A 27,252-nucleotide genomic window follows, 5' to 3' on the forward strand; every position below is an offset into this window, starting at 1 on the left:
AGTGTTGTGGGAATGGCTGTAAAGGAGGTGCTTATCCAGGGCCTTCACATTGAAAGCAGATCTTGAGACTGAGCCAAGAACGCTGACCAGAAAATTCAACAGCATATAGAGAATTACAGAGTATAGGAGAAGGGGGGGGGGCGGTGGTTTCTAAGAGCTGTAGTGACTGCAAAATCAAATCTACATCTTTAACAAGTGTTTCCACACTCTCCAGGGGGGTGCCGTGGGTGAAGGTCCTTGCAGCCCATGAGAAAGTGCCACAGTCTTCCCTAATGCCAGGAAGGCTTCTTCCTTCCCCAGGGCTGCAGACTTTTTAAAAAAAAAAGTTATCATCACCTACATTCTACCTTTGGATGGTGTAGTGATTTTAATAAGAACGCACTCCATAAGCTCATTCATATATTCAAATTTTTAGTCACTAGGGAGTAGCACTATTGGAGAAGGATTGGGGGGTATAGCCTTGTTGGAGGGAGCGTGTCACAGGGTGGACTCAGAAGTCTCAAAAGCCTACACCTAGCCCAGGTCTTTCTCTCTCTGCTGCTGCTGCCTGTGAATCAGGATGCAGCGCTCAGCTACTTCTCCAGCACCACGCCTGCCTGCATGCTGTCATGATGATAATGGACTAAATCTCTGACGCTAGATACAAGCCTCAGTTAAATGCTTTTTGTTGTAAGAGCTCTTTGGTCATGTTTCTTTTCACAGCCATAGAATAGTGGCTATAGGAAGGGTGGTTTGGGGAATGGCAGGGATAGATCCCAGGGTCTTATGCATCCTAGGTAATACTCCATCTGGAACTGTACCACAACTTATGGCTTAAGGTAAAATAGCCCAGCCTAAAAGCCTCCACAGGGCTGGTGAGATGGCTTAGTGGGAAAAGGTGCTTGTTGCCAAGCCTGATGACCTTACTTCAATCCTAAAACACACATGGTAGGCCAGGAGTTGATGGGTGGCACGTGCCTTTAATTCCAGCACTCAGGAAGCAAAGGCAGGCAGATCTCTATGAGTTAGAGGCCAGCCTGGTCTACAGAGCAAGTTCCAGGACAGCTAGGACTGTTACACAGAGAAACCCTGTCTTTGTCTCATTTCAGAAGGAATCAAAAAAGACAGACAGACATAGTAGAAGGAGAACTGACTCCTACAAACCATCCCCTGACTGCCACACAAGCACCATGGCATGACCACACACACACACACACACACACACACACACACACACACACACACACTTAATAAAGTATAATAAAAACATCTCCAGGAAGCATAAGACCTGTCCATACTTCACAAGGTAATAACAATCAATGTGGCATTTCATCAGATCCTTTCCGATGTTCCTTCCATGAAATGCATTCCCAAGAAATGAGTTCTAGCAGTATACTAGTGGCTATGTTCTCAGGGTGGGAAGATAAGCATAGTCACTGAGGAGAGAATGGCAAGGGGAGCAATCAATATTTGCAGCGAGCCTCTGAAGAGGAAAGCAGGAAGACAGGCTGCTGGGGCCATTCTCCCATCCTTGACGGTATGTGGCCTTTACCACATGAGGAAGCTTAGTCCCAGAAAATTTGCTGTGAGCCTGTTACTTCTAGTTAAAAGTTCAAGGAGAGTTCCAATAGAAAGCAAGATTACTACCCAGTGGGCTCTATTCACTGTGGCAGCTGACCCCTTGTAATAAACTAGAATTATGGCAGATGTGGATACAGCAAGTTCCAGCCAAACATTCACTTTTGCTTAATGCTTGTGTTCCCAAGTATGTGCTCATTTAAGAGAGTCCTCAACAAAGCTAGAATTTCCTGGGACACATAGTGTACACGGATTTGGGGGAGGGGACTAAGGTCCATCCTTTCAAACAAGGGCTCCCGAGTGACATCCTTTGTTCCCGCTGCCATTAAATTATCCATGGAGGAGGATCCTTGTCCCTTCCTATTCCTAGAGCAGGTGCATTGCTTTTTATAACATGTGCCTTCTTGGCCAGCCTCTGTATAATACAAGAAAATCAAAACATTGTTTCCTTCATTTCCCCAGAGCTAGACTCTCATCAGACAGATAGAACTAACATCCACCTACTGTGCTACTCCAGGCCTTCCATCACAATACAGAATTTTGTTGTTGTTGAGTGAATGGATGTAATGGCTATGGATAAGAGGGTGGTGATTTTATGATCCTTATTATTATTATTATTACTATTATTATTATTATTATTAGTGTGTGTATATTGTATATATATGTGCATATGTTAGTTTTTCCCCGCTGCCGGACCTACCCCCATGCCAGCCCCAATTAACATACCGAGACTCTGTATTTGATATAATGCTGTTGGCCAGGTACTAGTTTCTTATCAGCTAGCTCTGTCTTAATTATTAACCCATTTCTATTAATCTAAGTATTTCCACATGGTCTCATCTTACCGGAGAGTGGGCCCAGACCTCTGTCCTCTTCAGTCTCTACATGCTGACTCCTCCTCACTACTTCCTCAAATCCTCCTTGTCTCCTAGTCCCGCCTATCTTGCTTTCCTATTGGCCAACAGTGCTTTTATTCATTAACCAATAAGAGAAACATATTTACAGAATAACATCTCCCATCATCTCCTCTTTTCTGTCTAAAATAAAAAGAAAGGTTTTAACCTTAGCATAGCAAAATATATCACACAACAGTTATCAAATAAGAATCCTAAGAAGACGCAGAAATCCTAGCTGTAGTGGTCTGCAAGACTGCATTGTCCCATGGACACTGCTTCAGGGGATCTTGCTTGATCAAACCATGTTAGTCTGGAAGAAATCCACAGCTTTTCATTTTCTGTGGAAACAAAAATAGAAATCCTTTTCCCCAGTAACCTGTTCTTGGACTTAAATTTTGAAGTCAAAGCATTTTTAAAATATATAAATTGGATTGATCCAGCAGCATTTGTTTTCACAGTTGCTGTTATTTCCTCAGCAGTCAAACGATACAAAGACAATATAATACCATACAGTACCCAGATGTTTTCCATCTTTACTGGCTTTTTTTTTATTACTGTTTCTTTTACTTTTATTTTTTCATTTTTTTGAGACAGGGTTTCACTGTGTAACTTTTATCTGTCCTGGAATTTACTCTACATACCAGGCTTACTTTGAAATCACAGAGATCTGCTTGCCTCTGTCTCCAGAGTGCTGGGATTAAAGGTGTGTGCCACCACACCCAGTTACTCTCTGTCTTTTTAAAACCATTGTGCCTGTATGCAAGGAGACCTGAATTCAGTATAGCTGTCTCCCTCAATTCCTGTCCATATTATTTTCTAAAATATTCTTTCACTAAACCTGGATCCCTTCATTTTAACCACACAGGTTGGTTAGCAAATTCCTGGGGATCTTCTGGGACCTATGGGTCTCTGTACGACCTCACTTCCACACCCATCCCATTCCTATCACAGAGGTAGAATCTGGTACTAGGGTTATAGACATGTCCCACTGTTCTCAGCTGCTACCTGGATGCTGCACGCCCAAACTCAGGCTCCTGTGCCTGTGCACCAGATGATTTGCCACCTCACCAGCCTGGGGTTTGTTTTGTTTGTTTGTTTTTGTTTTGTTTTTTAGCTTATTTTAACTAATGCTCACAAGCTCCTATTTTTTAGTTTAACTAATGCCCAAAACTTGCACATTATGGGGCATCAGGACAATACTTCTTGACACTATAATAACATGCAAACTGTCTTTAGCATGATGGTTGGTATCAGTTGCAAACTTGCCAGGATCTAGAATCAACCAGGAGACAAACCTCTAGGCAAGTCTATGAGGTGCTTCCTGATTAAGTTAACTGAAGTGGGCTGGGGGTCCTGGAAAAACTAGAAAGAGGAGCTGAGAATGAGCGTTGGACTTTGGCCCCTGAGTGTGGCCACTGTGGCTTCCCCCACCTCGATGAGGTGTACCTAAAAACTGAGCCAAAAACATTCTTCCTTAGCTGCTTTGGTCGAACATTTCATTGCAGTAAGAAGAAAATAACTAAGACACACAAACCACTCGCTCTGTGGAATTTGAACCCCCAAAGCTAGCAACGGACAATCGGAAAAGATCAGATCATTTTCTCCAAGGCTGGTATCACCAGTTGCATTCCAAGATGGCCCATCCTGAGTGACCTATGGATTGTGCTGTTTGTGTGTGTTGTGAGGTGACCCCAGCCCTTCCTGCATTCCAGGAAACAGGATGTAGTTGCTCTCCAATAATCTATAAAATACCAAAATTACCTTCTGAAAACGATTATGGGGCTGCTAAGTACAATTGCAGCAGGCGGACATGATCACGTTTGCTCACATCCTGCTTTGAAACTAACAAAACATCCCTTTTAGTTCTGTGCTTCCTCTCTCCCTCCCCGAAGGAATTTGCTATTGTTTGTAAATATAGTACACCCCACCGGTATGGCTTTATTTAACTACCTCTCAAGCGTCAGACTTTCTGAACATTCCTATCACAGAGGTAGAATTCACACACAATGAGGGTCAGCTTATTACACAGTTCAGTGACGTTCATCAAGTATGGTGTCCATGTAAACACCACCGGGCTCAAGATAGAGACTGTCTCCATCCCCTAAGTGTTCCCCTGCTCTTTACTGTCAACTCCTCCATCTACCCCCGGCTCCAGGCAAGCACTGTCTTCATTCTGTCATTATAGTGTCACTTTTATAATTTCAATTGTAATGAGAATATACTACAATGATAAAATGGAGTTCTACAAGCTTCCACTTGGAACGCTGCAAAGAGTTCACAGGAAACACATTTTGTTTTATTGAAACAAGCTCACCTGTAGCCAAGGTTGGCCTTGAACTTGTTATGTAGCAGAGGCTGGCTGAACTCCTGTAGCCAAAGCTGGCCTTGAACTTGCTATGTAGTAGAGGCTGGCTGGACTTCACCTGGCTGCCTCTACCTGGTATTACAGGAATGTGCTATCATGCCTGGGTAGGGAACAATTTTAATAGGAAAATAAAAAGTATGTTACCCAATTAAGACACACAAAGTTTATCTCTTTGCAGACCTTCTTTCATTAGTGTGATCCATTTTTTTTTTTTTTTTTATTGTTTTCAGATGTAGCATGAACAACGGTCATGTTCCCTATGACCACAGTCTTGTTCCTGAAGGACACCTGCCTGAGTCTTCCAGATACCCCATGAGCCTGTTAGATTTAAGGACCCTGTGATTGGGTGCCAGGGTTTGTGCTAGACATAGCCAATCCACTTGGAGGATTCTGGTCTCCTCACATCTCCTCTGCATACCAGAAAGAACCACAACAAACTAAAGTTGGAGATGAATTCACTGGTTGATGGTAGACTTGGGCTCCACCTAACACGTTTCCATAGGGAAAGGCAAGCTGGGGACACCCACATAAGTATGCTGCCTGACTTTCTTCCCTGGAAATTTTCAGTTTTCTTACCTGGCCATTTCAACTAAATCTCTAGGTTATGGAAAAATAAAAGATCTTCCTTGGCAGCAATGCATTTGAATGGAGGAAGCCTCCTAATGAGCACATGTAAATCATGGGTTGAAATGTTTGAATAACCAGATGGCAGAAACAAGGAGGCCAGCATTTCCTGATAAACACAGGTGGTCAGCTGCTAGCAGAGGAATTTGGACATGATAAGAACACTTGAGTTCAACTTGGTATCCACTAGTTAGCGAGTCTCTAAGAGAAAGGAGGATGGGATAGGAAGAATGTCCTATGCTGTGCCTCAATGGTTGAGGATGTCATTGTTCCCTATGAATACATTAGTGTGTATCTCTCCCAGTGTCATTTCCGAAAGCAGAGGGGTGTGATGACCCTGTGAGTCTTTGTTAGAAATGCCACAGATGTGCAAGAAAGACAGGAATGGTAAGGATGGACCAGCAGTGAGTACAGAACCACACAGATGGCCATCAAAGAGGCAGAGTTTTCATTTCTGGAGTGGTAAATCCAAAAGGGTTGGTCCAGAGCTTACGCAACCTCCCTCTGTGGCCTGTCAGCAGTCTGAGGAGCTCAATGCGATGCAGCAGGGGAGGTGAAGCTGCTTTTGTTATTCGCTCTGTAACTGAAGCTGGCCACACCTGCTGGCATCTGACTGAGTAGGAAAAAGGCCTCAGGGTGTCCTGTGCTGGGGACACCAGGTGACTGTACAGAGTTCATGCCAGCTAGGAGATCCCAGCAGGTGCAGGGCTGACGAAACGCGCAAGCGTGAAGGGTTTTCCTGCCTGGGTGGAGCCTCCTCCCAGGTGAGTCACCTCTCCCTTGGCAGGGAGGGCAGCGACGTGTTCTCCTGCTTTGCCAACTCTTTCTGGCTTCCTCTAGGGTAGGTAACTGACTGTAATGGGAACCCCTAACTTAGCTTTTATTCTTCTTACAAATTCTAAAAATAAGAGTCAAATGGCAAACAGATGGTACCCCCCACCAGCAAGCGACTACTATTTACTAACCCAAGCTACTAATTAAGGATTTTAAAAACCAAAACACAAAGGGGTAGGGGGTAGTCCAGGATCAGTGTGGCTACAGAGCTTCTCTATGTTTAGTTCTTTTGCTGGCTGAGAAATGATGTGCCTTAGTGATGGCCTTCAAACAGATCTTCAGACATGTTCAAAAATTACTCTCAAATTGTTATAATTGTTATCCATCTCTCATTTGTATGTCACCTCAGTTTGAGTGGGGATGGGATGAGACACTGATAATAACAAATGCTCATTTTTACTTTGTTCTCACAGACATCATGCCTTCTGTCTTCTTGCAGGTTACTGAGCTGGTAGGGTATTGAGGTGAGGGGCATCTGTTCTGGGAGACTTCCATGAATCTGGAAGGGCAGTTTGGACAGATGTATCATCATCAAAGTGGCCTGGTTGGGTGTGCCTGGCCTGACCTGCAGATGTCTTGCCAACCCTGTTGGTGGATATCTTCTGATGATACCTTAGGGAAACCATATTCATCTTCATGGCATTGAGGAATGCAGCTTTGCTGGACAGGGGCATTTGTTAGGTCACTATTAAAGTACAGGTTTCCTTTAAACTTTCACAGTCACCTCTTCATTGACTCAAGTAAATGTGACAATATATCAGGATGCTCTGTGGTCTCGGGGAACCCAAGTGAGTGAGGCACCTGGGCTCGTGACAAACGCACATGTCAAAGGCACCTCTGGACCTGTGAGGAGGGACTCCTGCGATGCAGCAGTAGTCGACAAGGGTCTGTCCTGTTCAAACAGTACAGTCCCAACTTGAAAGGTACTTGGAAGCCAGAAGCATACCCTTTTATGTGTAAGAATTGAACGTGCAATCAAGAAAACTTAATATGTGGCCAATGCACTTTTTATTCAATATGCCAAAGTAATGTCAATCTAACCAAAAGATAAGCATTTAAAATGTTTTTTTAATATACCCTAAAAACTGAACCAAACTATAATATTAAAAGGGCTTGCCAAACAGACGAGAGTAGCTTCTAGTCCAGAAACCATAGGGAAAAATATCAAGGAAACATTGAATGAGTTTGTGCGAAACCATAGGGAAAAATATCAAGGAAACATTGAATGAGTTTGTGCCTTTAAAAAAAAAATAAAAAGTGTGTCTGTGTGCCAAGAAGAGGGTGTGGATCATTTACTTGGAGCTAGTGTTAGAAATTGTTGTGAGCAGCCCGATGTTGGTGCTAAGAATTGAACTCTGGTCCTCTGGAGATCAGCAAAGGCTGATCCATCATCCATGTGAGCCAGCCCTCAGGCCTGCGTCTGTGTCTTCAGACACATACTATCCAAAGTGTATCTTCCAAACCTATGAAGAGGACCCTAGTCTCTTCCCCACCTCTCCTCCTTCCTTCCCCCTCCCCCTCCTCCCTTCTTTCTCTCTCTCCTCTCTCCCCTCTCCCCCATCCCCCTCTCTCCCCTGTACCAGACTCTTTCTTTTAGGCTCCAAAGTCATGATGCAGACTTGTTATTAGTTATGAATGCTTGGCCTTATCTTACGCCTGACCCACTAGCTCTTATGACTTACCCTGATTTTCTTCATCTGTCTTACCTCCGGACTTCTCTCCCTCCCTCCCTCCCTTCTTTCCTCCTTTCTGTATATCTTATTTTCACTGCTTCTCCAGTCTGTTCGGCTAGTAGCTGCCTGGCTTCTGGCCCCAGGCATGTCCCTGGCTTTCTTCCTTGTTCTCTCCTCCATTCTGAAGCCTAGATTTCTCCTCCTCCTTATTCTCTCTGCAGGACAGCCCCTCCTACCCCTGTTTATTAAACTAAGCAGGTGCCTTAGGCAGGCAAGGTGACACAAATGCAACACATCTTTACATCATTAAACAAATGTAGCACATCTCTACATGGTTAAACAAAATAATGGTCCACAACACTTCCCTGCTCCATCTCCTCACTCCCTTCTCGCCCTCCCCTTCCCCTCCCCACTTGCACAGAGGATTTGATTTAATCCAGAGCCTTGAAGAAGGCAGGCAAGCATTCCCCAACTGGACCATCCCTGGTGCTCTTCTCACCTTTAAGAGCATGGAGCTGTCAGGTGGCTTTCCAGAGCCTACGGAAAATGGTAGCGCCCTCGCCCGCACACTCCCTATGACCATGGGTTCCCCAACCCTGCCCTTACCCTCTGTACCTCTCATCTCAGGCTTACAAATATAGGTTAAAAGGGGGTAAAGTGTGCTAGGCGGTGCTGGCTCACACCTTTAAGCCCAGCACTCAGAAGGCAGAGGCAGGCAAATCACTGATTTAGAGGCCAGACTGGCCCAGGATGGCCAGGGCTACACAGAGAAACCCTGTCTTGAAAAACCAAAAGAAAAAAACCAAAACAAAAAACCTTACATGTTTAACCAAAAATGGGGTGGGGGCTCCGCAGTTCATTCACTCACTCCTTCGTGTAGATGACCCAGCCTTGATCTTCAATGCTGTAATAACAATAAGAATAACAAAGATGATGATGATAGTAATAATAATAAATATTGTAAAGCCAGGTGGATTTGGTACCCTTATATACATTATACATCAAAGGCAATTTGGCAAGTAGCATAAACTCTTATCATCTTTGATCTACTTTTTTAACTTTGAAATTTTGAGTATCAGGGAAAGATATTGTATGACCTTAATATTTACTCAGGGTGCACAAGAATTGAGACTTAAAGAGTAGTAGTCAGGAATGGTGGCACCCACCTTTAATCCCAGTACTTTGGAGGCAGAGGCAGGTGGATCTCTGTGAGTTCAGGGTCCAGCCTGGTCTACAGAGTGAGTTCAAATGCAGTAGCATTATATAGTGAGATCCTTCTCAAAACAATGAAATGAAAATTTAAAGACAAGAAAAAGAACAGAGTGACCAGGGACATTGGTCACATAAATTTAGATATATCAGTTCCAGTCAAGTGTCATGTGTCATTGCCTATGTAACTGTCTAGGGTCTAGACTTTTATCTGTCCCCAGCCCCCAGCAGAGTGGATAGGTTGGTCCTAATGAGAGCCGATGGGCCTGTCTCCAGTCTCTTGTGGGATTCAGGCCTGGCTGAGGGAACAGGTCAAGCTTTGTCCCCGAGGAAGTCTAATGTTCTGGCGTGGTGAGGAAAAGGGGAAGATCTGTTTTTACCTTAAGCCGTGAGATTCTGACCACCGTGACTTGAGCCTGTGCTGCCCCAGTTGGGAGCAAGGCAGTGGACAGAGAGTGGCTCCCTGCTGCTGACCTTGTCCCACTCTGCATTTTTCTCCATCTGCTTCTGTGGGTTTTCTCTTAAAGACACCTGAAATCACAAGCCAGATGGCTCAAGGTCATGTCTCTAGTCCCCACTCAGCTGCTCCATGAGCTATTCAAATGAGGGGTGTTCAGTGAAGGGCACAGTCGTCGGCAGCTGCCTGTTACCAAGCAAAGGCTGTGACTATGCTAAAGCCGGCTTGGAATGCTTGCAGTTAGCTGGAGATCAGCGGTCTTCACAGAGGGATGTTTTGTGCAGTCAAATGTCCTCCTAGATTTTCCATTTGTGTAAGCAGGAGTGAGCTTGCCACCTCCCAACTGCCTTTGTTAGCACAACCTCAGGACCCCTTGGGGCTGCTCTAGCCAGGCCCTGAGCAGTGGCCAAGGGAACAGAGGAAACTCCAGAGAGCACTTCACTACTCCATGGAAAATCAGAAACCCCAAACTCTTTTCACACTGCTTCTGCAACTGTCCCAGAGAGGATACTGTATCTGAGTACAATAGCAGTCGGGGACTCGCTGGATCTGGACCAGGGTGAAGCTGCATTCCTGGGGCACCAGCAACCCTGCCTGCCACGCCTGTCTCTTCTCCCTGCACACAAGGCCACAGCAAGCAGTCCTCCACTGTCGGCTCAGTTCCAGAGCTAGGCCAGTGCTAGCAAGACGGCCATGGCCATCCTCTGCTCTCTCCCCACCTCTGTAAGTTGCTAATAGCCCTCACACTCCAGGTGGTCACATATCTCAGCCATCACCCAGGCATGATGCAGAGGCGGGGCACCTGACCCCAAATTATGGGCAAGTCTCTGATCAATTAATATGCCCAACCCCCAACCCCAACTGGATGAAAGAATTTTAAATATCGGGTGTGTTACTTTCCTCAGCTTACCCAAACACCCACCACAGGGCAACCTGTGGAGGTCTCATGGAAGTCCACTCCTCACTATCATGTCCACCGCTCTGCTAAGGGGGACCTGCCTCCATGAACCTTTCTACAGGGATTGGACAAGGGGGAGAAGGAGCAAGCAAGAGGAAGTATGGAAGTATGGGGCGAGCAAGCTGGTGGAAGAGAATAAAGGAGATGGGGAGGGGCGGGCAGGTACAGGTTCTCTATCAATCAAGGGAGAGAGGGAGGGGGAGGGAGACGGGGAAGGGAGGGGGAGAGAATCAAAGAGGGAGAGAGGGAGAGAAGAGGGAGAGAGGGAGGGGGGAGAGAGAGAATTTGTCTGGATCTCTTCCTGTGTTTGGGTTCCCACAAAATTCCCATAGTGGCTTCTGTTTATGGAACCAATCAGGCTTGAGGGAGCCGGTTGCCAGCAACTCCCAATGCCTGGCACAGTCTTTGCCCTGCGTGCTGCCAGGAGCTTCCTGGCCTGCTTTATCTGAAGAGCCTGTGTGGGCTTCCCTGATTTGTTCAGCCACCTGTTAGTTCTTCATGGGAGCTCACAGTCCTGACCCGACTGATATTCAGGCAGCAAGTGCTGTGCCTGCCGCCTGGTCCTCTCGCTAGAGTCCCTCAGCCCCTCATTCCCTACACCGGGGAGGGGAGCAGCATGCAGGCCCGTGGTGGGAACACAGTTAGGCCAGAGGGAGCACCATCCTGAAAGGCTGGGCTCTGGGAGGGCTGTGAGTCACCTAAGCACGAGGAAGGTTGACAAAAGGGCAAAGGTGCTTCCCTGGGAAACAGAAGGAAGCAGCTGTTTTCCAGGCAAATCAGTGGTCAGCCATGGGGAGGAGAAGCCCTCTTGGAAGTGTTTTGAAGTGTCCGAATCCTCACAGTTCACAATGCACTCTTTCCCAAGGCTCTGAACAAAAGGATATCCCAGTCAGAGAACCTTTCACCTAGACAGGTGGATCCCACGGGCTCCTGGGCTCCTGGGGAGCACGTCTCAGGAACAGCCCATGGGTGGGCCTGACTTATGTTCAGGCCCTGGGAGGAGGAAGTGGAGCTTCCTGTTACTCTTGGTCTCTGTCAGGTCCGAATGGCCCACTAAGCCTTCTCCGAGGGAACAACCACCTTGCTAAGGCCTCTGCTGGAAACCAAAGGAAGACCCCAGATAAGATGCCTTGGGACAGCCATGGGATCCCGAGTCTTTAGGCCCATGGCAAGCATAGATGGAGGTGAGGAAAGGGATGCAACTGGCATTTATTTAGCCATTGCCAGAAGCTGAGCTCAGGGCACATCCCATTTCTCCCCTCCTCTGTGGAGATTAAAAAAAAAAAAAATGTAAGCGGGTTTTATTTAATGTTTGTTTGTTGTGATATTGGAGATGGAACCCGGGGCCTCATTCATGCTAGGCAAGCACTTCACTACTGAGCCACACCTCAGCACTTTGCATTTTTAAGATTTCATTTGTGTGTGTGTGTGTGTGTGTGTGTGTGTGTGTGTGTGCGCGCGCGCACGCATGCCATGGTGTGCCTCTGGAAGACAGAGGACAACTTGCAAGAGTTGGTTCCCTCCTTCTACCAAGTGGGTTCAGGTTGCCAGGCTTGTAACAACCTTTCATGCGCACGCGCGCGACACACACACACACACACACACACACACACACACACACACACACACACACACACTTTTTAATAGAAAAAAGGAAAAACAGAAGATATACTGCTGAGAATTTTCCTTCTTGGTTAACAGAACAAGACCCTATTGAGAGATTCCTGGTTCTCTTTTCACACACACAAAATGGCTAAAAAGACAAAAAGTGTTCCTCAAGAGAAGATTTTAACTACTTTGCAATATAAAATCTGGTATCAAACACAGTGACTACACACAGTTCAACATCCCAATTAAACATGTATGGGAGGGCTGGACATTGGTGTGGAGCTAGAGGACAAACTCATTCTTGATCTTGATAGGGTCTTTCATGGGGCTGGAAGTGGCCAAGTAGGCTAAGCGGGCAGACCATCAAGCCTCCCTCTCCCAAGCAGGGATTACAAGCGTGAGTTTTCACCTTCAGGTTGTACAGGGATTCTGGGGAAGTAGCTTAGCTGCTGTGCTTTCAAAGCAAGCACTTAACTCACTAAGCTGTTCCCAGCCCTGAACATAGTTTTTAAAAGTGAATAGTTTGTTTTACTCCCAACCCCCAAAGGGAGTAACACACAAGACAAACTGGACAGCCCTGGTGGACTCCCCAGGACAGGGTCAGGCCTCTTTGTTTACCACTTTGTGAATACCATCACAAGGCATACACTGGCACTCACTAAATATTTGCCAAACAAATCAACCCCAGAGCTGCCTATGGTGCCTTCCAATCTGGCCTCATCATCTCTTCTATGGTTGGCTTCGTTGACCCTCTTGGTTCCGAATTTCTGGGGACCTATGAAGCACAGGCACTACTTGTTTCTAGAACTTTGCAGAATTGCTTTGCCCATCCCCCTCCCAATCTCTCCTAAGCCACCCCATTTTCAGTTTTATAAGCATCCCTTCAGCCACATAGATCCCCAGCTCCAGAGCTTGGGGCTCCTTCCAGATGTGGACTCACCACAGGATGCAGCCAGTACTATCTCTTCAGCAGGTCTCTCTCCCTTTCTCACCTGTGGGTCTCAACTTCCTCTTTGTTCCTCCCCTAAATGATTTCCCTCACCAGACATCTTCCTGAAGACAAAGTGCTTTGATTTGATGCCTAAGGTAAACAGACATCTATACTCACTTGTGACAAGCAAAGCTGTTATTAAGAGTATGAAGTTATCAGCTCTGGGCCAGGGCAGACTCTGGACAGCCACCCAGGGAGATTCCAACTGGGACAGATAAGGGAGCCCCCCCCCAGGCCAGGTGGTGGTAGAATCACAGGTCCAGTGGTCCCTCTGCTGAAGAGACTGTATAAGCAGCTCTCTTGGGGAAGAGACACTCAGGCTGCCTCTTGCTGGTGCTTTTATAGATGAGACCTACACCTGTCCTGTCAAGAGATTCAGGATCAATAACAATTACGTCACACTCAACATTGGTGTCACCACTGCCGCTCTGTCTCTTGCCTCTCCTCATCTACTCCATACCAAGCCAGGAGTGGCCTCTGCTGGTCCTGCCTGCTCTCAGCCCATGCCCTAATGCCACCTGAAGATAGGCCACTGCAAGCTCAGAACATCTCTCACCCCTTGGGGCCCTAAAGAATTATATGATGAGCATCAGGGCTCCTTCTCCTCCAAACCCTGTGAACTGTCTAACAATTGGAGGTCCAAAGAGTGTTGCTACGAGTGGCAGGTCTAAGTATGGCCCTAGGGCCGGGAGCTAAGGAAACTGAGGCAGAGCAGACACAATCTCAGACTGCTGCAGGTCAGAGTGGGCAGCGTGAGCGCTGGTGGGGACAAGGCACAGGCAAGGCATCCACTTTGACTCTCGGCAGGGATCTAGCATCTGTAAAGTGATCACATTTGGGGGCCCAAGCTGAAACACATAGTTGAGTAAATCTTGTGTACACAAAGGAATCCAAATCAAAACTGCCCCCAGGAAACACAATTGTCCTGAAGAGCCGTGTCCTCCCCACAAAGGTGACCTGATGCTTCCTTCTTATGACTCTCACGTCACCTGCTGATGACGTTGTTTCTGAGCACTATGTTGGATGCTACTTACTTTACCATGCATAGAGCACCCCAGCCAGGAGACGAATCTTTGTTAAGGACAATGGCTGCTGGGCTATGGCCTGCAGTAACCATGGCACTTTGATATTTATTTATTTTTATTTATTTATTTGAGATGTGGTCTCACTACGTATGACCTCAGACTCACAGAGATCCACCTGCTTCTGCCTCCCAAGTGCTGGGACTGAAGGTATGTGTCCAGCAATGAGCACAGCTGTCATGGCATCTTTTAAAAGGTGATATTATTTAAGGTACACCTGGGGTCGTTTGAGTGTGAATGCCTCCCAGGCTCATATATTTAAATAGTTGTTCACTGGTTGGTAGAACTGTGTGGGAAGGATTGGGAGGTGTGGCTTTTTTCCAGGAGGTGTGTCACAGGACCTTGTGGTTTCAAAAGATTCCTGTGATTCCCAGTTCTCTCTCTTCCTGGGAGTTGTGGATGAAGATGTGAGCTCTCAGCTGGCCCTTCAATCCACCATCATGGAGTCTAGCCCTCTGAAACCATAAGACATATTACACATTTTCTTTTATAAGTTGCCTTGGTTATGGTGTTTTATCATAGCAATAGAAAAGTAACTAAAACATAAACCCCTCCCTAAAAAAAAAAAAAAATACTTTGTGTGAGTCAATGTGACACATATATTCAGTGCACTGGATAGTCAATAGAATTAAATAGAGTCCAACTTCCACGATCCCCCTTTTCTTCTGTTTAAAACAATATAAAATCATTCTATTATACTATTTTAAATGTATAAGTGGTTCTGCTGCATGTAAAGTATGGTTTTAAAATTAAAAATAAGCAAATAAAATTAAAAGGTGATGTCAGGAGTGTTGGAATACCCTGTAATCCCAGCGCTGGATCATCAAAGCGAAGAATCAAGTTTGAGGCCCAGCCTGGGCAGCATAACAAGACTGTTTCAAAAACACTTAAAAGCCATGTTATTGATGATTATGATTTATAATGGGTATGTCAGGAGAGTCTTTACTACTTAATTTAAAACAATTTTTAAGATGTGTCCTTAACAGAGTCCCTGCTATAAACTGGGGGTGTGGTGGTGGCCACACAGACAGTGGATTCACACATGAGGAGGACCACACACACACACACAAAGAGAGAGAGAGACACTTGCAGAGACATCAAGTTCATGTGTTGTATCAAAAATGAAAACAGAATAAAGCATCTATCAGATAATTCACTTCTGTTTAGATAGTAGGTACAAGGCCAGGCACTGACAAATCTATTTTCTGGCTTGGAGATGATTTTTTTTTTTTAATAGAGAATGAAGGGTAGATTTGAAAGACTCTTTGAATAACACGATTTCCTTCCTTCCTTCCTCCCTCCCTCCCTCCTTCCCTTCCTTCCTCCTTCCTTTCTTCCTTTTTTTCCTTCTTTTCATTTCTTTGTTTTGTTTTTTCGAGACAGGGTTTCCCTGTGTAGGCCCAGCTGTCCTGGAACTCACTCTGTATACCAGGCTGACCTCGAACTCACAAAGATCCACCTGCCTCTGCCTCCAGTTCTGGGATAAAAGGCATGTGCTGCCATGCCTGACTCATTAACACTGTTTTCAACTGGTCTTCAGAAAGTCTTGCTGCATTAGGCCTAACAGCAAGTACTGGAGATGCAGAGAAGCAGTGGCCAGGGCACCCTGTGAGCTGTTTCCTCCTCTGCCCCTGGCTGGTGCAGCACCCTGCTGGCCAGAAGCCACAACTACTATCTTGTTACACTGTGGTTTCCATTTCTGAGGCCCGAAAGAGCTACTGATGCTCCAGCCATCCTGTCTGTGGTCCAGGAAGCAGAAAGGACCAACACAGAGAGAGCCTGTCTCTTCCTCAGGCCTCCTCAATGGAACAGTCATTTCTATGTACCTCTGTGTGTCAGAAGGGCCTGGGAACTCTGACAGTTATCAGCCTCTGAAGCTTGACAAGGAAAAACCTCTTAGGGGCTAGGGAGATGGCTCAGTAAGAAAATCACATGCCACACCAGAATAAAGACCTGAGCTTAGGTTCCCAGAACCCACATAAAAAGCTGGCAGGGAACCCATGGAGCACTTTGGTCATCTCTAGCTAAAACAATGAACTCCAGATTCAGCAAGAGATCCTGCCTTAGAACATAAGGTGGAGAGAGGCTGAGGAAGACATCCAATGTGTGTGTGTGTGCGCGCGCGCGGGCACACACACACACACACACACACACACACACACACACACACGAGAATGGTTTTATTCACTCACTAAGCAATCACAGAAAGCCTGTTTGAGCCTACCTCTGTGCTGTAGGTTATGGCAGACACAGGAAGGCAGGACCCCACCTCTTGAACCGTTCTCTAACTTGTCTGATAAGGGCCTTAACACTCACCACTTAAAATGCAGGCTATTTAGCTCACAAAGGTAAGCAGTTGCCATGGCCAATGATGTTCCCCCAAGCACATGTATTGAAGGCTAGACTTTCACCACGACACTGCTGGAAGGTGGCCGGATCTGTAGGTCAGGTCCCCACAGGAGGAAGTTGGGCTGTTGGAAAAGGGGCCTCTGTGGCGTCATTAGGGCACCTCCCTGTTAGCACTAGGCATTTCTCCTTGGATGTGAATGTACATTTTTAAAAACCCACAATATGTTTTTAGTATAAAAGGTTGCTCTGTGTATCACCAACACCCCGTGGGGTGGGGGTGGGGGCACTTCCTGGCCACCAGGAGGTAAGCAGCTTCCTCTGTCACATACTGTCACTATCATATGCTGCCTCACCACAGGCCCCAAACCGACAGCACTAAGCATGAACTGAAAGGTCCTAAACTATGACTTCAATAAACCTTTCTTCTTTTTAATTTAACAATCTCAAGTACCCTGTTACAGCAACACAGAGCTGACTAACGGTAGTCACATAGGCCCGGCCCAATATGCCAGAATTTTGAGGAGTTCAAAATAAGAGCAGTTTCTTGAAGGAAGGAAAAACAAACAAAAAACAAACCTAGAGGTAGGGGAGGAGAGAAGTGTAAGATTTATAGTGAAGGAAAGGAGACGGGGTGAGTTTGGTGAGGAAGGTGGGAGGTTGTGGGTGTGTGGAGAGCAGCAGCTTCCAAAGGGCTGTAAAGAAAGTGGCTTAGGTGGCAAGTGAGGAGAGGTTATGGGTTTGAGCTCCGGAAAATGAAGGAATAAAAATGGCCAAAAAGTGTCTCTGCATGCCCAGGTTGGCAGGCAACAACCTTGAACGTGAACTTGGAGGATAAACTTCAAACATCTGGTGGTATTTGTTCCTGAGGAAAAAATCAGAGTGGCAGCTAAAGGGACTCAATATTACCAACTATATTTGTTTCTTTTAAAATAAGACAGTGAGCACTCATTATTATCAACTATATCTGTTTCTTTTAAAACAAGAAGGCGGGCCGGCATGGAGGTGGCTGGGCCTCTGAATTTATCAGTAGTGCTTGCCCAGCCTGTGATTCCAGCACTCAGGGTGAAGACAGGATTAGAAACTCAAGGTCCATGGCCCCACAGCAGCCAGGGTCTGTGTTGATGTCCATGACCGTGTTACTACCAAAGGCCATGTAGATACCTGTGGTCTGGGCTGCCACCTGAGGCCATGGTGATGTCTAGGCCTACACTGTGGCTGGGAGCCATGTCTGGGTCTGTGGCCTGTGTTACCACCAAAGGCCACACTGATGCCTGTGGTCTGGACTGCTGCCTAAAGCCAAGTTGATGTCCTAGGGCTAAGCTGAGCTGGCTCTAAGAGAGCAGGCTCCACCCCTCATGGGAGAGCTGGTCCCAATGGTATGGGTACAGCAGTAGCCCTGGTGGTGTGCTGGTGGTGTAGGCACGGAAGAGCTGACCCTGCCCTTCTCTTAGGTGGGGGTTCCAACTCAGCTACCACCCAGGCCCACATCCAGAGCCTGAGGTGGCCCACCCCAGCATCTACCCTACCTATGACCTATAAAAGGACTCTTCCTGCAGACCCACAGAACTTATTATTAATTATGAAAGCTCTGTTGATGGCTTAGTTTTGTTTCTAACTAGCCTTATAACAAAAATTAACCCATTTCTATAAATTTACATGGTATCACATGCAGCAGGCCCTGTCCACAGATTCATAGATAATAGATTAGATGACAGATGATAGATAGAATTATATACACAAAGCCAAGTATAGGGTCTCGCATTTTTTAAATCTCAGCATTCAGGAGATGGGAGGTCTGTCAAAAGTTCAGGGCCTGCTGGTTTACACAGTAAGTTCCTGGCCACCAGAGATACATAATAAGATTTTTGTCTCAAAACCACAGAATAAATAGATATACCTAAAGGGCTTGGTGAGAGGATATGTGCTGTGTATGCGTGAAGCCTTGGGTTCCACCACCAAAATTAAAATCATATGAAAATCACATCTATTGTGGAGTGGCTTTAAAACACCAGGCAAACATTTACAAAGAAAGTAAGTTGTCACCACTAATGCCAGCATCCAAAAGTCCCAAACATTTCAGTGTGTGACCTCACAGTGACACATACAAGTGCTGTCTTTTTCAGTCTTGAAAACCTAATTTAAAGCTGGTTGTGGTGGTGCATATACCTTTAACCCAGTGTTTCTCAACCTGTGGGTCATGACCTCATTGGGGAATCCAGTGACCCTTTTGAAGGGGTGGTTTAAGATCATAGAAAAACACAGATATTTACATTACAATTCATAACAGTAGCAAAATTATGAAGTAACAGAAAAAAACAATCTAATGGTTAGGGGCCACCACAGCATGAGGAGGAACTCTTAAAGGGTCGCAGCATTAGGAAGGTTGAGAACCATGGCTTAAATCCCAGCACTGGGGAGACAGAGGCAAGTAGATGTCTGTGAGTTCAAAGCCAGCCTGGTCTACAGAGTGAGTTCCCAGACAGTCAGGGCTACGCACCCTGTCTCAAAAAACCAAAGACAGACAGACAGAGACAGAGAGACAGACACACAGAGAGAGACAGAGAAAGAAGAAAACTTGTATTTAATGTCTTTTGAGTAGTTAGCTTCTCACCAGTAGGAGGCATTGAGTGTGTGTGTGTGTGTGTGTGTGTGTGTGTGTGTGATAGACATATATACTTGTGTATATACACATATCTGCTTTTCATTGCTTGGACTTGGAAGCTGAGGCAAGCTGTGGACGACATTAGTGGGGTCCTATGTGAGCAGAAGTGATGATGGACACAAGAGCAGTTAGTACTTTACAGGGAGCTGCAGAGCCCCAAGAGGAAGAGCAAGAATGCTTAGGAGCCCCAAAACTCATAGAGGGGCTTACCAACAGCCATACCTGACCCCATTGTTGAGTTGACTAACTTTATCTTTATCTAGTCACATTGTATCTCTTGTGTGTGTGACAGACAGAGAGACAGCATGGGGATGAATATCAAATGGCAACCCTCATGAATCTGTTCTCTTTTCCACAGGGGTCCTGGGAATTGAACTCAGGTCCTGGGAATTGAACTCAGGTTGTCGGCTTGGCAGCGAACACCTTTATGCACTGAGCCATCTTGCCCATCCAAGCTTTCTTTATTTTAAAGAAAAAAAATTAAGATGAAATTCATCTAACATAATTGTTTTCATTTTATTTTATTTTCATTGTATTTTATTTTGTGGAGCTGAGGACAAACCCAGGCCCTTGAAGATAGACAAGCAAGCCTCCCACCTTGATCTACATGCATGATCTCTGTCTTATACAGGTCCAGGAATAATGGTGGCAGCTGCCACAGACGGAGACTTCTAAAAACGAGAGCCTGTGGTAGTTTGAATGGAATCCATAGGCTTATATGTTTGAACATTTGGTCCCTTATTAGTGGAACTGTTTGTGAAGAATTAGGAGGGGTATCCTTGTTGGAAGAGGTGTGTCCTTGTTAGAGGAGGTTTGTCACTGGTTATAGGATTTGGGGTTTCAAAAGCCCATGACAGGTTCCTCCCTCCTTCCCTCCCTCCCTCCCTCCCTCCCTCCCTCCCTCCCTCCCTCCATTCCTTCTTCCTTCCCTCTCTCATCCTGCTGCCTGTGGATCAGGTTATAAAGCTCTCAGCTACTGCTCCAGCACCATACCTATCTGCTTCCTGTCATGATAATCATGGACTAACCCTCTAAAACTGTGAGCAATCCCCTAATTAATGCTCTCTTTCATAAGCACTGCCTTGGTCATGGTGTCTCTTCATAGCAACAGAACAGTTTACATTGCTTCTCTCCGGTGTTTCAATGAGGAAAGGCTGATTAATATATCATATATGTATAATGCACATTGTTCTTCCATCATGCTCTATGGATGTTTGGGCTGGCTTCTGTTCTTCTAGTAAGATCTCTGTAAGAAAATATGTGAAGATCTAGACTTTCGTGGACAAAGTCTCATGGTTAGAGGCAGAGGTTCCCCTGAGCTTACACTATTAGGCTACATCGCCCTCTGTTAGGTGATCCAGTACCTTCAATAAATGTAACCAGGAAGGGTTATAATTACACTCCACAGAGTCAGGCATAGGGGTGCAACCTATGATCTCAGCACTTAGGAAGCAGAGGCAGAAAGATCACCCACAAGTTCAAGATCAGCCTGGACTACATAGTGAGTTCCAAGTCAGCCAGAACTACATAGTAAGACCCTGTTTCAAAAACAAAACAATTATACCCCACCTTTGCTTTCCAGTCTTACTATGTAAGACAGAGAGTTGGGAACTGCAGCTCAGTGGATGAGCACTTGTCTTGTGTGCATCACACCCTAGGTTCAATCCTTGGGCAGGGAAAAATCAAACTATATAGACAATTAGGAAAGGAGACATATGCATGTTTCAGAATTGTTCTGCCACTGATCAGAAGGCACATGCTCCCAGTAGGAGGATGAAAGGGTCTGGAAACACACCCCACGGATTACAAATCTAGCCCTACCTCTTTTAAACAACTGTCACTGACAAGATCTCAGGGAAAAGGGGGCTGCAGTAAACAGCTGAAAATCTGTGTCCACAGGAATGAGCCTGGTCGGAGGGGTGTGGGCACTTCTTTATCCCTGAACTCTGCTGTTAATGTTCTCAGTCCACTGCTTACTCTACAGAGCATTTGGCTAACCATCTACACGTCTTCCCTGTGGATCCTCTGTCCTACAAGGTGGCTTTCCTGGCTGTGGTGGGCATGGAATGGGCGGGGAATGTTTGACAGTGGCAGCAGGCAACATAGCCTTCTGCTCTCTATAGACCCTTTGGCAAGGATGCTGTTCTACTCACACCCAAATCCCAGCAAAGGCTCCCTGCTGTGTGCATTCTCTTTGCAATGGAAACAGTAGGACAATTGTCTCTCTAACAGTGACCATCCAGAGCTGTCCTTCTTCCAGGGCAGGAAGAGGAAGCTTCCTTCCTGCCTTCCTCACACCCAGAAGTCAGACAACCACATCTCTCAGCCATACCTATAGTTCCAGTGACTCTAAAGACCAACCCTAGAGATCAGACCCCCTCCAGGACTTTGAAGTCCCATGAAGGAAGCTCCTGACTTGTCCACTTAACCCCGAGCAGCTCAGCAGCCCAGACAGTGGGGATTTTGAGGGTGTTCCCTGTAGTTTCCTGTTCATCTCATCCCTAGGAAGGTGGTAGCTTATCTCAACATCGTCAAGATGGGAAATACGTTTTGTTTTGTTTTGTTTTGTTTTTGTGCAAGCCAAAACCAAGAGCTCGGGGGCTTGGGGTGGGGCTGGGGCTAAGGAGAGGAGGGGGAAATGGGAAGTCCAAAGCTGACACACTGCACGCCTGAGAAACAGCTCTTTGCTCTTTTCCGGCCCTAAGAATAAAAACTCCCTGATAGGGCTGCTCTCCTACCCTATTATGGACATGTGGTTTGGACCTGAGAACAATTGTTCCCTATAAACAGAGGTGGGCAGCCCAGCTTTCCCTTCCTTTTCCTTTGAGAGTCATACAGGCTGATGTGGCCCCAGACACCCTCCAACTGCAGATTACACTTTGTTTGAATTAATAAAACCTTGTTGGGTTTATTGCTGGTTTTAGGGCTCAGTCCCTTATTTGGCTTTGGTAAAGGACATGTCTCTGCTGATTCATAGCTCCCTTATTGTACTGAGCACATGGAGGAGATAAGGACACCCAGCGGCTGGGAACCAGGGGACAAAAGATTCAAACAACAAAGTAAAGGTGTGGGAGTCATTTGATGCTCCCCTAACCCTGTCCCTGTGTGCCTAAGCACAAATGCTTACTGATTGACACTTTCTTTGACAAGTAAGGGCTCCTGGGGATGGAGCTTATCCAGGTAGATGTTGTTTACAGAGAGGCCCGGAATGTGGGCCTTTGTGGTCACATAGGGACAGCTCACCAACTGGCTGTATACCCCAGGGCATGACTGTCCCCTCTGAACCTCAGTTTTCACACTTGCAAAGCCAGATGAAGAACACGGAGGAAGGGGACAGCCAGTGGAACGCAGCAGTGCAGAGAGGGTGCCCTGGACGGAGGGTGGCTGGCCAGCCAGCAAGGAGTCCCTCAGGGTCACAGTTAACCTAGCAGACACCACGGGTTAGATTCAATCATACAGGCTTTGTAGTCTGATTTCACACTCTACCAGGACACCTGGCTTTTTGAAAGGTCAGTTCATGTTAAAGTGACTCACAGACGTGAGTGTGTTCTGTCACTGATGCAAAATAAGACATCCCAGCCCCTTGAGGAGCACAGACGTTGTGCACTCTTAGTTGAAGGGTGAGCATGGGGGAACAATGGGGATAGTTGGCACTAGTCAAGTTAAACAATCTAGTAGCTGCTTACTCCTCAGTTCTCTTCAGTCATACCAAGGAGCTTTTCTTTCTTGTTGCTTATACTTGAGGAGTGGCCACCCACTCCTCCCTCCTAACCAAGCTTCTTAACAATGCTTGCTTTTCTGTCCAAGAATCTTGGGCACACTCAATCACCCAGGAGTGTCTGTGAGACTGGTCCCATTTGCGGTTCTGTTCTACTCCAGTCATAATTGACCACACACACACACACACACACACACACACACACACACACACACACAATTATCCCATATCCCAGGTAAACCATCAGTGAGGACAGATATGTGACTTCATCTGGCCCAGCAGGATCTTAGAAATCCTGTTGGAAGTATACAGGCAGTATCTTCCCCTTCTGTCCGAGGCCTCTGTATCTTAACCTGACATAAAGTTATCAGCCAACTTGCCTTGCTGAGGATGGAGCTGATACTCTAAGGAAGAAAGAACCCGGAAAACCATGGGCAATGGGCCTGGAGTCCTGATCAAGGGGCCTCTGAAGCCAGCTTCCTCTAGCCCCGTGGTTCTCAACCTTCCTGATGCTTCAACCCTTTGATATAGTTCTTCATGCTGTGTTGACCCCAACCATAAAGTTATTTTCACTTCTACTTCATAACGGCAATTCCTGTTACGAATCATAATATAAATATCTGCTATGTAGGATGTTGCCTCCAAAAGGGCTTGCAACCCACAGGACCACTGATCTAAAGAAATAGTTCCCAAAGCGGGAGGGAGGGAGAACCTGCCACCCACTCCTGCCTCCAAGCCTGTGGACTTAGGCTGGAGGTAGACCTCACACTCTGCTTCTTCAACCTGACTGAATTTACCTGCTCTTTGCTCCCAGATCCAGTTGGTTCACTTCAGGACTCAGGGCTTCTTAGCTTTTGTGGTCATGGGAGCTACCCCTGATAGTAAGTCTGTATCTTCCTGTGGGTCTGCCTGCCTGTTCACTGAGCTCCTATGGACCAACCTCTGGAGAACTCTGACCCACACAGGATGAGGCAGGGAAAGAGAAAGGTTGTTAGCTCTTGGGGCTGTCTCTTGGAGATAGGAGGCAGTGGCATTTCTCCAAAGCAACTTTGGGCTGTGTATGTGCTGGTCAGTGAGCACCGTGGGTTTCTAGACTAGGAGAAGCCCAAGACTGGTAACCAAGGTACCTGGGCTGTTCTTGGAAGGCAGAGGGAGTTGGAATCACTTTGCATCAAGAGCTTGACAGTAGAGTCTGGTAGGCAGAAAATTATAGCCTGAGGGTATCCATGGCCTTGTCCCTAGCCTGGAGGGTATCCATGGCCTTATCCCCAGAGCCTGTGTTTGTCAGCTTTTTGTTGCTGGGACAACAACCTGAGAAGATCAATTTAGAGGAAGAAGTGTAGGAGGACTTTCCTGTGTCCCATCAGTCAGCTCTGTCCTGCCAGCCTACTCCCAAATAACCACACAGAGGCTTATTATTAATTATAAATGATCAGCCAATAGTGTAGGCTTGTTGCTAACTAGTTTTTACAATTTAAATTAACTCACATTTCTTATCCATGCTCTACCATGTGGCAGTACCTTTCTCATCCTGGCAAGTTCATCTCTTGCTTCCTCTGCATCTTGCTGTCCACTCCTTGTGACTTTGCCCTTCTTCCCAGGGTCCTCTTAATTAGGCTCTCCCACCTAACCTCTTCCTGGCTAGATAATGGCCAGCTCGTCTTTTATTAAATCAATCAGAAGGCGCCTTGGCAAAGATGCCTTCACAGTGTACGATAAGATTATTCTGTAACGAAGAAGGGTTTTTTTTTAGACTCACGATTTCAAAGGTTTTAGTTCATGGTATCTCAGCCTCATTGCTTTGGGCCTATTTTGAGGGATAATAGCACAGAAAAATCCAGCAATTGAAGTAACCTGTTAACCTCATGATAGCCAAAGAGAAAGAACCAAAGAGTGTCATTTTATACTAAAAACATACTTTAGGCTTAAAAAAAAAATACACTGGGCAACTGAGGAGTTTAGGCTTAAATATATACATACATACATTAGGCAACTGAGGAGATCTGTCTTTGGCTAAAGGGGACAGGTACCTCAAGAGACATGCCCTGCAGGGGCCCAACTTCTTCTTACTGAGTACAAATTTTCACTACTCCCCCAAAGTGCTATAGGCTAAACATAAAACCCTCACCAAGAGAGCTTGGTAAGACCCAAATACAGCAACGGCAGAAGGGACTTTGCAGGCATGCTTAAGGGGTTCAAGCCCTAGCTAGTCCCAGATATAATCACAGGTTTTATAAAAGTGACCGGAGTCAGGGTCAGAGAACAAGGTGGTGTGATGGAAGCGGGAGAGGGGAGCATGGGAGAGGCCACAGGTTAAGGCTCCTGAAGTCAGGAAGTGGGTGGTCTCCTCACAGCCTGTGCAAGGAGGCTGCCTTGAAACCACTAGGTACAGAAACAGAGCTCTCAGAATCATGTTTGCATTGTCTTAAGCCGCTCTGTAAGGTGGGCCAGAGGGGACTAACACGCAAAGGCATGCCCAAAGGAATGCGAGGCAGCTGAGACACATTAGTCGAGGCTGGACCCTAACTCCGTCACACATACATCCCCACAGACAGCACTTTCCCCTAAAGAAACCATGTTTTCCAGGGAAACCCGGGCATCCTTAGAAGTCCATCCCACTTCAGACACTCTCGCAGGCTATGGCAGAATCTCGGTGAACCTTGAGTCACCATCAACATGTCTGCACTAGCCTGTGTCTGTCACCGCCATGTTTTGTAGGGACCCTTCATATGGATGGCACCATCTCACCCCTTAAGACGTCTCCTAGGGCAGCCATGCCCACGGATTACATAGTGGTCAGTCAGCGCTCACAAAGCACTTAGGATGATCAGCCTAAGGGAGGGAAGATTTATTATGGCTCCTGATTTCAGAGGTCTGAGTCCTGGTCACTTGATCCTGCTACCCCCGTCTGTGACAGCATGGGAGCATCTTGGTATGTTGGAAGACTAGACTACTCACTTCATGGCAGCCAGGAAGTGAAAGGAAGAGGGAATGGCAGGAGTCTCACAAGCCCCTTCAAAGACACACCCCCAGAGCCCTAACTCTCCTAATGTACAGGCTGGCCACATGCGGGGCATGTTTACTGCCTCTATCTGACCTCTATTGACCTAGTCAGCCCTTCATATTGCTCTTCTAGGGGGTGAGATCTATGTATATGTGGGTTATATTATGTACTAAGTTGCAGGAAACAAACTATTTGTTAGAGAAAGCTCTTAACCAATGTCCTATGCGTATGTATTATCTATCCATGGAGCTGCATCTTCCCTGAAGATCATCACTCCTGCCTCAAGGATGGGCATGAGGGGCTGACGCAGCCCAAACAACCAGTCCCACCCTTCAGTTATTACAGACATTGTGAGTTCCATGTGGTTCAATTGCAGTCTGTGCTGTGACTCCGTTTAAAAAGTCCTCTGTGGAGTGCGATAACCACAGACTGGCACCAGTGTGTCAAGCCAGAGGGCCAGATCTTTACGTGCAGTGTCCTTGTCCTCTCCAGGCCGGGAGGCACTCCCTTAGACTTCTTGTGCATTGCAAGGGTGGCAGATCCCACACCCTCTTTCTGCAGCTGTGTACCCTCTGACCCAGCCTCTGTCTAATTTTATTTGTGGTATGTAGTCCTGGCTGTCTTGGTTGGCCGTGAACTTGGAGATCTGCTTGCTTCTACCTCCTAAGTGCTGGGATTGAAGGCATGTGCCACCACCAGCATCTGGTTAGTTTTCAAATGCCTGTTTGCTTCTCCCCCTAGGATACTTCTCTGTGAACACAGAAGCTGGTGAGGCCCTGGGGCGCCATATGGGGTCCAGAAGGTCTGCATCTGCAGTAGTGGAAGTCTCTAGCAGTGAACATACAACCCTTTGGCAGCCATACTGCTGGAGGAGTCCTGGCATGGATGGCAGGAGAGAGAAGCTACACTGGGCCTCTAAGAAACCAGGAAAAGCTCTTGCTAAGAAGGTAGGAAAGTATCAGAAGACAGTGTGTCAGTCATGAATGTGCAGGGTGACCCCACCGATGTCCCCAGACAAGTCCACCGGCTTCTCTGGGCTAGTCTGAGCTTGGTCCTTTAGTTTCTGTCCTGTCACCTGAGAACCCATGTCCCTTTCCAAGGACTCTCATCTCACAGCCTTCCGCTTTGTTCTTCCCTAACCGTGCCCTCCCTGCCCACCATCCCACCTCCCTGCCCTTCCCCAAGTACTTTACAGACATCTTCCATAACAGTCCCTGGCTCCCACACAACCTTTAGACTTCTGAGCCCCCGCTGAGACCCTAAAC

The sequence above is a fragment of the Phodopus roborovskii genome, unplaced genomic scaffold, assembly GCF_943737965.1.
Source record: "Phodopus roborovskii unplaced genomic scaffold, PHOROB, whole genome shotgun sequence".
Classification (NCBI taxonomy): domain Eukaryota; kingdom Metazoa; phylum Chordata; class Mammalia; order Rodentia; family Cricetidae; genus Phodopus; species Phodopus roborovskii.